At 44.8% G+C, this 13936-nt stretch overlaps 1 protein-coding gene and 1 long non-coding RNA gene across 2 annotated transcripts in view; one reads left to right on the top strand and one right to left on the bottom strand.

The window, feature by feature from the left end:
- Window positions 1-13936, bottom strand: part of LOC126355803 (uncharacterized) — a 367829-nt gene that overhangs the window by 310614 nt on the left and 43279 nt on the right. The gene's annotated exons all lie outside the window — the stretch shown is intronic.
- Window positions 9485-13936, top strand: part of LOC126355798 (facilitated trehalose transporter Tret1-2 homolog) — a 68078-nt gene continuing 63626 nt past the window's right edge. Inside the window, exon 1 of the mRNA XM_050006219.1 lies at window positions 9485-9916. The gene's annotated coding sequence lies outside the window, so the exon portion shown is untranslated. The remainder of the gene's footprint in view (window positions 9917-13936) is intronic.

Genomic DNA, 13936 nt, shown 5'->3' with positions numbered 1-13936 from the left:
GATTGCAGGGATCACAGCTGTGTGTAGAAGATCGGACAGGTTTGCGCCACCTCATTACGATGATGACAGACGCCTCGCGCAACGACTCTACGTGCTTTTGTTCAGTGCCAGGTCTCCGTAGACATTCTGCATACACCTATGAATATCTATGATGCTCTGGTTTCCGCCAAAAGAAACTAAATGACAGCTCATTGTTCAGAATGCACTTCACTTACAGACACCGTTCTGAAGGCTACATATTGGGTCGCGACCTACCGGAACTTCGTGAAACTATAGGGTGCGAGCTTTCACATAAAATGATGAGTGGTGTGATGGCCCTCTACTACGTACCCTCTGACTCAAAGTTGAAAAAGTATTGGCTGGTTTCGTTGACTATGGATTGGGATACGTAGTTGCCTCATTACAAGCCAAATACTGCTGAATACAATATGAATATACACATGAATCGAATGGTCGAAGATTCCTATCAATCGGCAACTGCGAATTTTGAATGTAGCGTATAAATTTATAAATGAAAGACTGCAATTAAATAAAATCTGCAGGTAATATTTTTAATGTCTTTAAACGATGGGTTCGATAGCAGAAGTACCTTTAAGAATACCGTTTATTACTGCAAACACTTATTGGTGTCGATAATCCAGCAACTAAATTATAAGTTGAATAACAGGGACACAACAGATTCCTGCTTCACGTAATTAGTTATGAACAACAATATAGCTCGCGAGGTATTCACTTCTAAACGGATACTACGTCTTCACTGCAGAAACCACGGAAGTCTCACAAGTGCGGAAGTCAGCGGTACGAAATATTTCTATCTCCCGCGAACACGCGCAAACCACTCCACACTCTCCAAGTCTCTCCTGCGACTTTGCGTCCATGGTGCCGTACTGTCCAGGACTCTCTCGAAACGATGCCCCTCCCCCACCTCCATACGTCTCTCCACGTGTCCTTTTTGGAAACGATCGCTGTGATTGGTTAGAGCACTCCCGCCATGTCTTTAAGCCAACGCACACACACACACACACACACACACACACACACACACACATAATGAAACACATTCGAAATACTGGATTTACATTTAAATAACTTGAAATTAAATAAATATTCATATGGCTGGACCATAAACACACTTTATTAAATACATAAACAAATAAAATAAACATATATTAAAGGAATAGAAGTAAGCCAGTAACCTGTGCTTTCTAAAACACAGTAAATAATTGAGCAGTATCTTCATGAATAGTATAAATCGTATATAAAAAAAGATGTGGATGAATAAATATATTTAAAAACATGCTGCTACCGTTTTTTCGTGTAACTTTGGAGTACTTACAGCCTGAGATCTATAGTAATCGGCCACTTTGACCTCCAATAACTCATGTATTATTCAAGTGAGCCGCGCATGGCTCATGTTCATGCCATTTATTGTTTATCATCTTCCATTACCGTACTGCTGCCTCGTTTTCTTAATCCATTTACTGGCGGCACTAACTGCCTGCCTCAATTGCCCGTGAGCGGCAGCAGCAGCGCGTATCGGTAAGTGCACTGTCGTACCATCTCTGGAGCGACCGATAGTATTTCCGGGTCGTCGTGTGTGTGGCAGTCAGTTCGGGACGGGCCAGCAGTGCAGTCGGGACGCAGCAGCAGTGAAGTCGGGGGACGGAGAGCCGGTGAGGCGCCTACAGCCAGTGCTCGCCGACCGCTGGCGACACTCATGAACTGTCCGACGGAGGGAGACTGGAGCGGGACGACCGTTGGCTGGTCGTTCAGTTGGTCGTCTCATCGGCCGACGTATATTTGGTCCTTTCACCATTTCAGGGCCTGGGCATTAGGTCGGTTGGCGTGGAGCATCGAGGAAATCTCCGCGGCGCGTCGTTTGGCCGAGACCGCTGGCGGCGACCTCGTGTAGTCGGAGCGTGTGGTGCTATTCCCATTGCTACGAGGTCCGTGGCTCACCGATCCTGGACACGAAAGTTCAGTTTTGACTTAATCTACCAGCAAGTCACGACTGTTCACATTCTGTCGTTTGGATTTCGTTGTCGGCTGTTGGGACATTCCCGCGAGCAACAACATATGTTTTTAGGTTGGCAAATTTTAGCCACCCTCAGATGGAGTTTAACTGTACTTCGTCATTTTGAATTGAAGTACACCAGAGGAATCTTCTGCCTCGTGGCCGTTAATGTCCCAGTCACGTGCCCTGGACGTTGATGTAAATTCAGGCAGTGTATTTTCCTCATCGTGTTGTCGCTGTCCAGCACGGAGTGCACTTTGACGGCTCAATGTACCGGATGATCAAAAAGTCAGTATAAATTTGTAAACTAGATAAACAACGGAATAATGTAGAAAGAGAGGTACAAATTGACACACATGCTTGAAATGAAGTGGGGTTTCATTAGAACCAAAAAAATGCAAAAGTTCAAAAATGTCCGACAGATATCACTTCATCTGATCAGAATAGCAATAATTAGCATAACAAAGTAAGACAAAGCAAAAACGATGTTCTTTACAGGAAATGCTCAATATGTCTACCATCAACAATAGCTGTAGTCGTGGAATAATGTTGTGGACAGCACTGTAAAGCATGTCCGGAGTTGTGGTGAGGCATTGGCTTCGGATGTTGTCTTTCAGCATCCCTAGAGATGTCGGTCGATCACGATACACTTGCGACTTCAGGTAAGCCCAAAGCCAATAATCGCGAATACTGTGGTCTGGGGACCTGGGAGGCCAAGCATGACGAAAGTGGCGGCTGAGCACACGATCATCACCAAACGACGCGCGCAAGAGATCTTTCACGCGTCTAGCAATATGGAGTGGAGCGCAATCCTGCATAAACATCGTACCTTCCAGCAGGTGTTTATCCGCCAGCTGGGGATGATGCGATGCGGTAACATACCGGCGTACCTCTCACCCGTCACGGTAGCAGTTAAAACCAGAATCACGCATTTCCTCGAAGAAAAAAGGCCCGATAACGGTAGATGTGGTGAATCCAACCCATACCGTGACTTTCACGTCGTGCAATGGAGGTTCCACGGCAGTTCTAGGATTTTCAGTAACCCAAATACTGCAGCTGTGGGCGTTGACAGACCCTCAGAGCGTGAAATGAGCTTCGTCGGTCCACAATACGTTACTCAACCAATCGTCATCTTCCGCCATCTTTTAAAACGCCCACACCACAAATGCCCTCCGCTTCACTAAATCGCCAGGTAACAGTTCATGATGCCGATGGATTTTGTACGGACAGCATCGGAGGGTACGCCTAAGTGCCAACCAAACAGTAGTGTAAGGAATGCCAGTGCGACGTGCGACTGCACGAGCGCTGACTTCCACGTGCATAGACGAACCCGCTACAGTCTCCATTTCTTCCTGAACTGTCTCAGCAGCATTAAGCCTTGTGCTCGGTCGGCCACTACGGGGTCTATCGTCTTAACAACCCTTGGCTTCGAACTTCGAAATCATTCCCGCCATTCCCGCCGCAGCTGCATTTGTCAACGGACCTTTACCCCTTCGAATCCCCTTCTTATGGCGGTAGGATCGTAACGCTGAACTAGCATATTCCCCATTCTGATAATACAGCTTCACTAAAGGTGCTTTTTCAGGTAATGTCAACATGCTGCGACTGCTGGCGCATCCGATTCTCTATCTCATTACAGCTCCTTTTATACACGATTGTCATGCGCAGTCACTGACGTTTTGCTCTCCAGCGCCATCTGTCGGACATTTTGTGAACTTTTTTTGTTCTAATAAAACCCCATGTCATTCCAAGAATGTGTGTCAATTTTTACCTCTCTATCTACATTATTCCATTGTTCATTAAGTTTTCAAATTTATACTGACTTTTTGATCACCCGGTATAATTGGTTGTGGGCACCAATACCTTGTACATTGTTCTATTGAACTCCCTATTGTGTGCTGGTCGGGTGGAGCGGAAGTGGGTCCGTTGACGGTCTCTCTGTTGGGTTGTCGTCGGATCGAGAATGGTTGGGTCAACTGCCTGTCTCACCTAAGTAAGCATTAGCGTTCGAATTCCAGGCCGACTCTCCGAAACTTCCGAGCACCGTTGGGTGTACTGCCTCTTCTTATTTGTCCTTGTTGTTTGTATTTGTATGGCTTCTAGCCGATTTTTAAATTAAGGTTGTTTTGCTCTTAAGGTGTCAGATTGTTTGGGCCTTCAGCCTAATTAAAGAACTGTTCTAAGATAAGGCCTTCTGCCTTTTAAATTTCTGATTTTGGTTTGAGTCTTAAGTTATTGGCTTTCAGCCAATTTTAAATGAAAGTGGTCTTGCCCTTGAGGAATGAGATTGTATGGTGCATTCAGCCGGTAATTAAGTTCCAAAAATTAATACCGTGATTTTTTATAATTTTTTTTGCCTCTTGCAACGTTTTGTCAAATAAATAAAGTTGTATGTTCCAGTGTAACTGACAGCCGCTTATTTTGGCCCCTTTCCACAATTTAAACTACCTGTCCTGTCCTGCGGATTTAGCGGGGCGTCTCATCAAGTTAGATGCCAGTAACTTATACCAATTTAGGTTTACAGTAATAGCTTTCTAAAAACACATCGATCGAGAAAATCGGATGAACCGTTCAGAGTTTGAAAATTCGTTGCTGGGTGTTACACATTTAATTTATCGTCAGATACTAAACTTTAAACTAATACAGATGCTGAAAATCTGATTACACCATCAGAATCGTCGTGAAAATAATGGTAATGTACATGTTTCTTTTTATGGTATCATGATTCCTCTGGCTATTATTAATTTCTACTTAAGCTGTGAAATGTCTGCCATTATGGTTTCACTAAGTCCTCCACCTTTGCACTCCGCGGTATGCAAATCTCCTTCATCGACACAAAGCCCATTCCACGACACAGCGTTAACATAGGATTCCACACCACGTGGTCTGCCTGGAACACACACTGTATCTACCCGTCTTGCTCTGGCTAACGTATGACACCACGCGGTCACTGACGAGCCGAGGCTAGATTAGATTAGATTAGATTAGTACTTATTCCATAGATCATGAATACGACACTTCGTAATGATTAGGAACGTGTCAGGTTAATAAAAGGTGCCTATACAAGATATTACATTATACAAAATATTACATGACACTCAATATTATTAATTTTTTATATTTTTTTGTGGAGGTTGGGTAATTACCCACTTAGTATATCCAAAAATTCATCTAATGAGTAGAAGTAGTTGCCATTAAGAAATTCTTTGAATTTCCTTTTAAATGCTATATGGCTATCTGTCAGACTTTTGATGCTCTTTTGTCGCAGCATAATTTACTCCCTTCTGAGCCAAAGTTAGATTTAACCTTGAGTAGTGAAGATCATCCTTTCTCCTAGTGTTGTAGCCATGTACACTGCTATTACTTTTGAATTCGTTTGGATTGTTAGTAACGAATTTCATAAGTGACTATATATATTGTGAGGCTACTGTGAAGATTTCTAGCTCTTTAAATGTCTGCAGGATGATCTTGGATGAGCTCCAGCAATTATTCTGATTACATGCTTTTGTGCAATGAACACTCTTGTACACAATGATGAGTTACCTCAGAATAGGATGCCATACGAAAGCAGAGAATGAAAATATGCGTGGTAAGCTAATTTACTCAGATGTATATCGCCAAAATTTGCAATGACCCTAATAGCATAAGTAGCTGAACTCAAACGTTTCAGCAGATCCTCATGGATATTCTTTCCAGTTCAGCTCCTCATCAATGCATACACCTAGAAATTTTGAATATTCTAACTTACCTACGGATTATGATCGAAGTCTATATTTATTAATGGGGTATTTCCATTTACTGTGTGCAACTGTGTATACTGTATTTTGTCAAAGTTTAATGAGAGCCCATTTGCAGAGAACCACGTAATGGTTTCTGAAAAACATCGTTTACAATTTCACCAGTTTCAGGATGTCCCAAACAAAGTTCGCATTTTGTCAACCGAAACTGACCGAGAAGAAAGTCTGTTGCATTACTCACTGAACGTCTCTCGTAGATGTAGGTGTGTTGTTGTTGTGGTCTTCAGTCCTGACACTGGTTTGATGCAGCTCTCCATGCTACTCTATCCTGTGCAAGCTTCTTCATCTCCCAGTACCTACTGCAACCTACATCCTTCTGAATCTGTTTAGTGTATTCATCTCTTGGTCACCCTCTACGATTTCTACCCTCCGCGCTGCCCTCCAATGCTAACTTGGTGAGCCCTTGATGCCTCAGAACATGTCCTACCAACCAATCCCTTCTTCTAGTTAAGTTGTACCACAAACGCCTCTTCTCCCCAATCCTATTCCATATCTCTTCATTAGTTATATGATCTACCCATCTAATCTTCAGCAATCTTCTGTAGCACCACATTTCGAAAGCTTCTATTCTCTTCTTGTCCAAACTAGTTATCGTCCATTTTTCACTTCCCTACATGGCTACAGTCCATACAATTACTTTCAAAAACGACTTCCTGACACTTAAATCAAAACTAGATGTTAACAAATTTCTCTTCTTCAGAAACGCTTTCCTTGCCATTGCCAGTCTATATTTCATATCCTCTCTACTTCGACCATCATCAGTTATTTTGCTCTCCAAATAGCAAAATTCCTTTACTACTTTAAGTGTCTCATTTCCCTCAGCATCACCCGACTTAATTCGACTACATTCCATTATCCTCGTTTTGCTTTTGTTGATGTTCATCTTATATCCTCCCCATTCCGTTCAACTGCTCTTCCAAGACCTTTGCTGTCTCTGACAGAATTACAATGTCATCGGAGAACCTCAACATTTTTATTTCATCTCCATGGATTTTAATTTCTACTCCGAATGTTTCTTTTGTTTCCTTTACTGCTTGCTCAGTATACAGATTGAATAACATCGGGGACAGGCTACAACCCTGCCTCACTCCCTCCCCAACCGCTGCTTCCTTTTCATGCCCCGGGACTCCACTAACTGCCATGTGGTTTCTGTACAAATTGTAAATAGGGTTTCGCTCCCTATATTTTACCCTGCCACCTTCAGAATTTGAAAGAGAGTATTCCAGTCAACATTGTCAAAAGCTTTCCCTAAGTCTACGAATGTTAGAAACGTAGGTTTGCCTTTCCTTTGTCTAGCTTCTAAGATAAGTCGTAGGGTCAGTATTGCGCCACGTGTTCCAATATTTCTACGGAATCCCAACAGATCTTCCCCGAGGTCAGCTTCAACCAGTTTTTCCATTCGTCTGTAGACAATACGCGTTAATCTTTTGCATCCGTCACTTATTAAACTGAACGTTCGGTAATTTTCAAATCTCTCAACACCTGCTTTCTTTGGGATCGGAATTATTATATTCTTCTTGAAGTCTTAGGGTATTTCGCCTGTCTCATACATTTTGCTCACCAGATGGTAGAGTTTTGTCAGGACTGGCTCTCCCAAGGCCGTCAGTAGTTCTAATAGAATGTTGTCTACACCCGGGGCCTGGGTTCGACTCAGGTCCTTCAGTGCTGTGTCAAACTCTTCACGCAGTATTGTATCGCCCATTTCATCTTCATCTACATCCTCTTCCATTTCCATAATATTGTCCTCAAGTACATTGCCCTTATATAGACCCTCTATATACTCCTTCCACCTTTCTGCTTTCCCTTCTTTGCTTAGAACTGGGTTTCCATCTGAGCTCTTGATATTCATACAATTCGTACTCTTTTCTCCAAAGGTCTCTTTAATTTTCCTGTAGGCAGCATCTATCTTACCCCTGGTGAGACAAGCCTCTACATCCTTATATTTGTCCATTAACCATCCCTGCTTAGCCATTTTGCACTTCCTGTCGATCTCATTTTTGAGACGTTTGTATTCCTTTTTCCCTGCTTCATTTACTGCGTTTTTATATTTTCTCCTTACATCAATTAAATTCAATATTTCTTCTGCTACCAAAGGGTTTCTACTAGCCCTCGTCTTTTTACGTATTAGATCCTCTGCTGCCTTCACTATTTTATCCCTCAAAGCTACCCATTCTTCTTCTACTGTATTTGTTTCCCCCATTCCTGTCAATTGTTCCCTTATGCTCTCCTTGAAACTCTGTACAACCTCTGGTTCCTTCAGTTTATCCTTGTCCCATCTTCTTAAATTCCCACCTTTTTGCAGTTTCTTCAGCTTTAATCTACAGTTCATAACCAATAGATTGTGGTCAGAGTCGACATCTGCCCCTGGAAATGTCTCACAATTTAAAACCTGGTTCCTAAATCTCTGTCTTACCATTATATAATCTATCTGATACCTTTTAGTATCTCCAGGGTTCTTCCATGTATACAACCTTCTTTCATGATTCTTGAACCAAGAGTTAGCTATGATTAAGTTATGCTCTGTGCAAAACTCTACCAGGCTGTTTCCTCTTTCATTTCAAGGCCCTAATCCATATTCACCTACTACGTTTCCTTCTCTTTCTTTTCCTACTGTCGAATTCTAGTCACCCATGACTATTAAATTTTTGTCTCCCTTCACTACCTGAATAATTTATTTTATCTCATCATACATTTCATCAATTTCTTTATCATCTGCAGAGCTAGTTGGCATATAAACTTGTACTACTGTAGTAGGCGTGGGCTTCGTGTCTACCTTGGCCACAATAATGCGTTCACCATGCTGTTTGTAGTAGCTTAGCCTATTTGATTTTGTATTTATAACCCTGTATTCACTTGACCAGAAGTCGTGTTCCTCCTGCCACCGAAATTCACTAACTCCCACTATATCTAACTTTAACCTATTCATTTCCCTTTTTAAATTTTCTAACCTACCTGCCCGATTAAGGGATCTGACATTCCACACTCCGATCCGTAGAATGCCAGTTTTCTTTCTCTTGATAACGACATCCTCTTGAGTAGTCCCCGCCCGGAGATCCGAATGGGGGACTTTTTTACCTCCGGAATATTTTACCCAAGAGGACGCCATCATCATTTAATCATACAGTAAAACTGCATGCCCTCGAGAAAGATTACGGCTGTAGTTTCCCCTTGCTTTCAGCCGTTCGCAGTACCAGCACAGCAAGACCGTTTTGGTTATTGTTACAAGGCCAGATCAGTCAATCATCGAGACTGTTGCCCCTGCAACTACTGAAAAGGCTGCTGCCCCTCTTCAGGAACCACACGTTTGTCTGGCCTCTCAACAGATACCCCTCCGTTGTGGTTGCACCTACGGTATGGCTATCTGTATTGTTGAGGCACGCAAGCCTCTCCACCAACGGCAAGGTCCATGGTTCATAGGGGGAACAGAAACTGACCGAGAAAAAAGTCTGTTGTATTACTTATTTGACGCCCCTCGTAGATGTAGGTATGCCAATGGAAATGGTGAGAGAGTCTACAAAAATTTCCGCCGTTAGGAAAGCCGATGTGGGAGGGATTCGTACGGGATTTTTCCGCAGAGTATCTGCTCCCTGGCCGGAACACGGGGCAACCGGACTGCTCCCTCGCACACGGTTATCGCCGCTGGCGACCTGTAACGCCCGCAGGGCGACTGGGCGACTCTTCGCGAGGCGACGCCTCCGTCAGGCGAGGCCCGCGTGCCGTCGCGGCGCTGGTGCGGTGGTGTGGCCACCTCTCCTCTATCTGGGGTCAGACGCCAGGGTCCGGCCGCCGGCACTCCGGCGCCACTGCCCGCTGCCGCCGCCTTACAAAACACGGCGCCGCCAGCCGGCGCAGCCACTGTACCACTTGCCGCGGCAGCCGCCACATCAGCCGCGAAACAACTGCGAGTCGCGGCGGCCGCTCAGACCGCGACACGACCCCGGAAGCGCGTCCTCCACCCGTCAACTCCACGGAACACCAGGTGCCGCGCTGCGTCATTTCGAGTACCGGTTATCTGAAACGTCAGTGGAGGCTTCCAGTTCTCACCGCACCAGTTGAAGAGCTTTCTCCGAGCTCACCTAGCACGCAGCTGCCGTCTACTCTACAGGTCAGTTCACTACAGATTATTTTCCATGATCATCTTTATCGCCGGCCGCGGTGGTCTAGCGCTTCTAGGCGTTCAGCCTGGAACCGCGCGGCTGCTACGGTCGCAGGTTCGAATCCTGCCTCGGGCAATAATGTGTGTGATGTCCTTAGCTTAGTTAGATTTAAGTAGTTCTAAGTTCTAGGGGACTGATGACCACAGATGTTAAGTCCCATAGTGCTCAGAGCCAATTGAACCATTTTGATCATCTTTATCATCCCCATCATCAGCCACATCTACATCTACATCCATACTCCGCAAGCCACCTGACGATGTGTGGCGGAGGGTACCTTGAGTACCTCTATCGGTCCTCCCTTCTATTCCAGTCTCGTATTGTTCGTGGAAAGAAGGTTCAAAAATGGTTCAAATGGCTGTAAGCACTATGGGACTTAACTTCTGAGGTCATCTTTCCCCTAGAACTTAGAACTACTTAAACCTAACTAACCTAAGGACATCAGCGCACCCATGCGTGAGGCAGGATTTGAACCTGCGACCGTAGTGTTCGCGCGGTTCCAGACTGTAGCGCCTAGAACCGCTCGGACACATCGGCCGGCCGTGGAAAGAAGGATTGTCGGTATGCCTCTGTGTGGGCTCTAATCTCTCTGATTTTATCCTCATGGTCTCTTCGCAAGATATACGTCGGAGGGAGCGATATACTGCTTGACTCTTCGGTGAAGGTGTGTTTTCGAAACTTCAACAAAAGCCCGTACCGAGCTACTGAGCGTATCTCCTGCAGAGTCTTCCACTGGAGTTTATCTGTCATCTCCTTAACGCTTTCGCGATTACTAAATGATTCTGTGACGAAACGCGTTGCTCTCCGTTGGATCTTCTACATGTTATATTTCTGTTGTACACGTCCAAATGCATTACAGATTTCGCCTTCACTAGTCTACATCAACGTACATACTCCACTGCCCCCTATACGGTGCATGGTGAAGAGTACCTTGCACCACTGCTAGTCGCTCACTTCCCAGTTCCACTCGCAAATGGAGCGACGGGGAAACGACTCCGCACGAACACTAATTTCTATCATCTTCGTTGTCCTTACGCGGAATGTACGTTGGCGACAGTAGACTCGTTCTGCAGTCAACCGAAAACGCCGTTTCTCTTAATTTTCTCAATATCGTTTCGCGAAAAGAACAGGGATTCCCATTTCAGTCTTCGAAACATCTCCGTAACACTTGCACTTTGGTCGCAGCTACCGGGTACAAATCAAGCAGCACGCTTCTGAATTCCTTTGATGTCTCCCTTTAAATGTCGGCCAGTGTGTCCGAGCGGTTCTAGCCACTTCAGTCTGGAACCGCGCTGCTGCTAGGGTCACAGGTTCGAATTCTGCCTCAGGCATGGATGTGTGTGATGTCCTTAGGTTAGTTAGGTTTAAGTAGTTCCCAGTTCTAGGGGACTGATGACCTCAGAAGTTAAGTCCCATATGGCTTACAGCCATTTGAACCATTTTCTTCCTTTAATCCCAAAGTACGAGCTAGACTCTCCTAGCATTCTTCCAATAAACCGAATTCAACCGTACGCCTTCCACAATGCCGACCCTACGTGTTTGTACCATTTCAAATCGCTTTGCAGCTTTACGCCTAGATATTTAATCGACGTAGCTGTGTCAAGTAGCACACCACTAATACAGCATTCGAACAATACGGGTTTTTCCTTCTCATCTACATTAACTTATATCTTTTTACATTTAGAGCTAGCCGCCATACATTATGTCAAATAGAAATCCTCTCTAAATTATTCTGTATCCACCTACAGTCACTCAGAAGACACTTTCTCGTACACTACAGCGTCATCAACAAAATGTCGTAGATTGCTGCTGATTTTATCAGTCACGTCGTTTATATATACACCACTGGCCATTAAAACTGCTACACCACGAAGATGACGTGCTACAGACGCGAAATTTAACCAATAGGAAGAAGATGCTCTGATATGCAAATAATTAGCTTTTCAGAGCATGCACAAAAGATTGGCGCCGGTGGCGACACCTACAACGTGCTGACATGAGGAAAGTTTCCAAACGATTTCTCATACACAAACTGCAGTTGACTGGCGTTGCCTGGTGAAACGTTGTTGTGATGCCTCGTGTTAGGAGGAGAAATGCGTACCATCACGTTTCCGATTTTGATAAAGGTCGGATTGTAGCCTATCGCGATTGTGGTTAACCGTACCGCGACATTGCTGCTCGCGTCGGTAGAGAACCAATGACTGTTAGCAGAATATCGAATCGGTGGGTTCAGGAGGGTAATACGGACCGCCGTGCTGGATCCCTAGGGCCTCGTATCACTAGCAGCCCAGATGACAGGCACCTTATCCGCATTGCAGTAACGTATCAAAAAAATGGCTCTGAGCACTATGGGACTTAACATCTGTGGTCATCAGTCCCCTAGAACGTAGAACTACGTAAACCTAACTAACCTAAGGACATCACACACATCCACGCCCGAGGCAGGATTCGAACCTGCGACCGAGTAACGGATCGTTCAGCCACGTCTCGATCCCTGAGTCAACAGATGGGGACGTTTGCAAGACAACAACCATCTGCACGAACAGTTCGACCACGTTTGCCGCGTCACGGACTGTCAGATCGGAGACCGTGGCTGCGGTTTCCCTTGACGCTCCATCACAGACAGGAGCGCCTGCGACGGTGTACTCAACGACGAACCTTGGTGCACGAATGGCAACACGTAATTTTTTCGAATGAATCCAGGTTCTGTTTGCAGAATTATGATGGTCGCATCCGTGTTTGGAGACATCGCGGTGAACGCACATTGGAAGAGTGTATTCGTCATCGCTTTACTGGCGTATCACCCGGCGTGATGGTATGGGGTGCCATTGGTTACACGTCTCGGTCACCTCTTGTTCGCATTGACGGCACTTTGAACAGTGGACGTTACATTTCAGATGTGTTACGACCCGTGGCTCTACCCTTCATTCGATCCCTGCGAAACCCTACAATGCAGCAGGATAATGCACGACTGCATGTTGCAGGTCCTGTACGGGCCTTTCTAGATACAGAAAATGTTCGACTGCTGCCGTGGCCAGCACATTCTCCAGATCTCTCACAATGGAAAATGTCTGGTCAATGGTGGCTGCGCAAATAGTTCGGCACAATACGCCAGTCACTACTCTTGATGAACTGTGGCATCGCGTTGAAGCTGCATGGTCAGCTGTACCTGTACACGCCATCCAAGCTCTGTTTGACTCAATGCCCAGGAGTATCAAGGCCGTTATTACGGCCACAGGTGGTTGTTCCGACTGATTTCTCAGGATCTATGCACCCAAATTGCCTGAAAATGTAGTGACATGTCAGTTCTAGTATAATATATTTGTCTAATGAATACCCGTTTATCATCTGCATTTCTTTGTGGTGTAGCAATTTTAATGGCCAGTAGTGTAATCGACATAGTTGTGTCAAGTAGCACACCACTAATACACCATTCGAACAATACCGATCTATTTTTCCTGCTCATCTACATTAACTTACAACTTTTTACATTTAGAGCTACATTAAGAGCATCACCAAAAGGTCGTAGATTGCTTCTCATTTTATACGTCACGTCATATGTATAACAAGAGCAATCTTGTTGCACATCCCATGACGATATTCTCGTCTCTGATGAACACTCGCCTTCCAGGATAACTTGGTTCTATCATAGGAACGCTTCGAGCCACTCACTCATCTGAGAACCTACTTCGGATGCTCACAACTTCTTTAACAGTTTCAATGGGGCATTTCCTAGAATCAGCCAGTTCTCTGATGTCGTCTATCCATCTACACTCAGGTATCTGAAATTAGAAAAGAGTACCCACATTTTTTTAAAAAAAAAAGGCTATTATACAGCACATTCACACAGAATTTCAACATACATTAACGGTTTCGCACACCGCCTGCTTTCTTTAGTTCACAGGACGGAAACAGTATTTCAAGCTAGGTCGCTAGCACGCGCATGTACCTTGGCGATCGATTTGTAGGTT

The sequence above is a fragment of the Schistocerca gregaria genome, chromosome 3 (assembly GCF_023897955.1).
Source record: "Schistocerca gregaria isolate iqSchGreg1 chromosome 3, iqSchGreg1.2, whole genome shotgun sequence".
NCBI lineage: Eukaryota > Metazoa > Arthropoda > Insecta > Orthoptera > Acrididae > Schistocerca > Schistocerca gregaria.
Note: the sequence above shows the minus strand (reverse complement) of the source record. Positions and strands in the feature narration are given on the sequence as shown.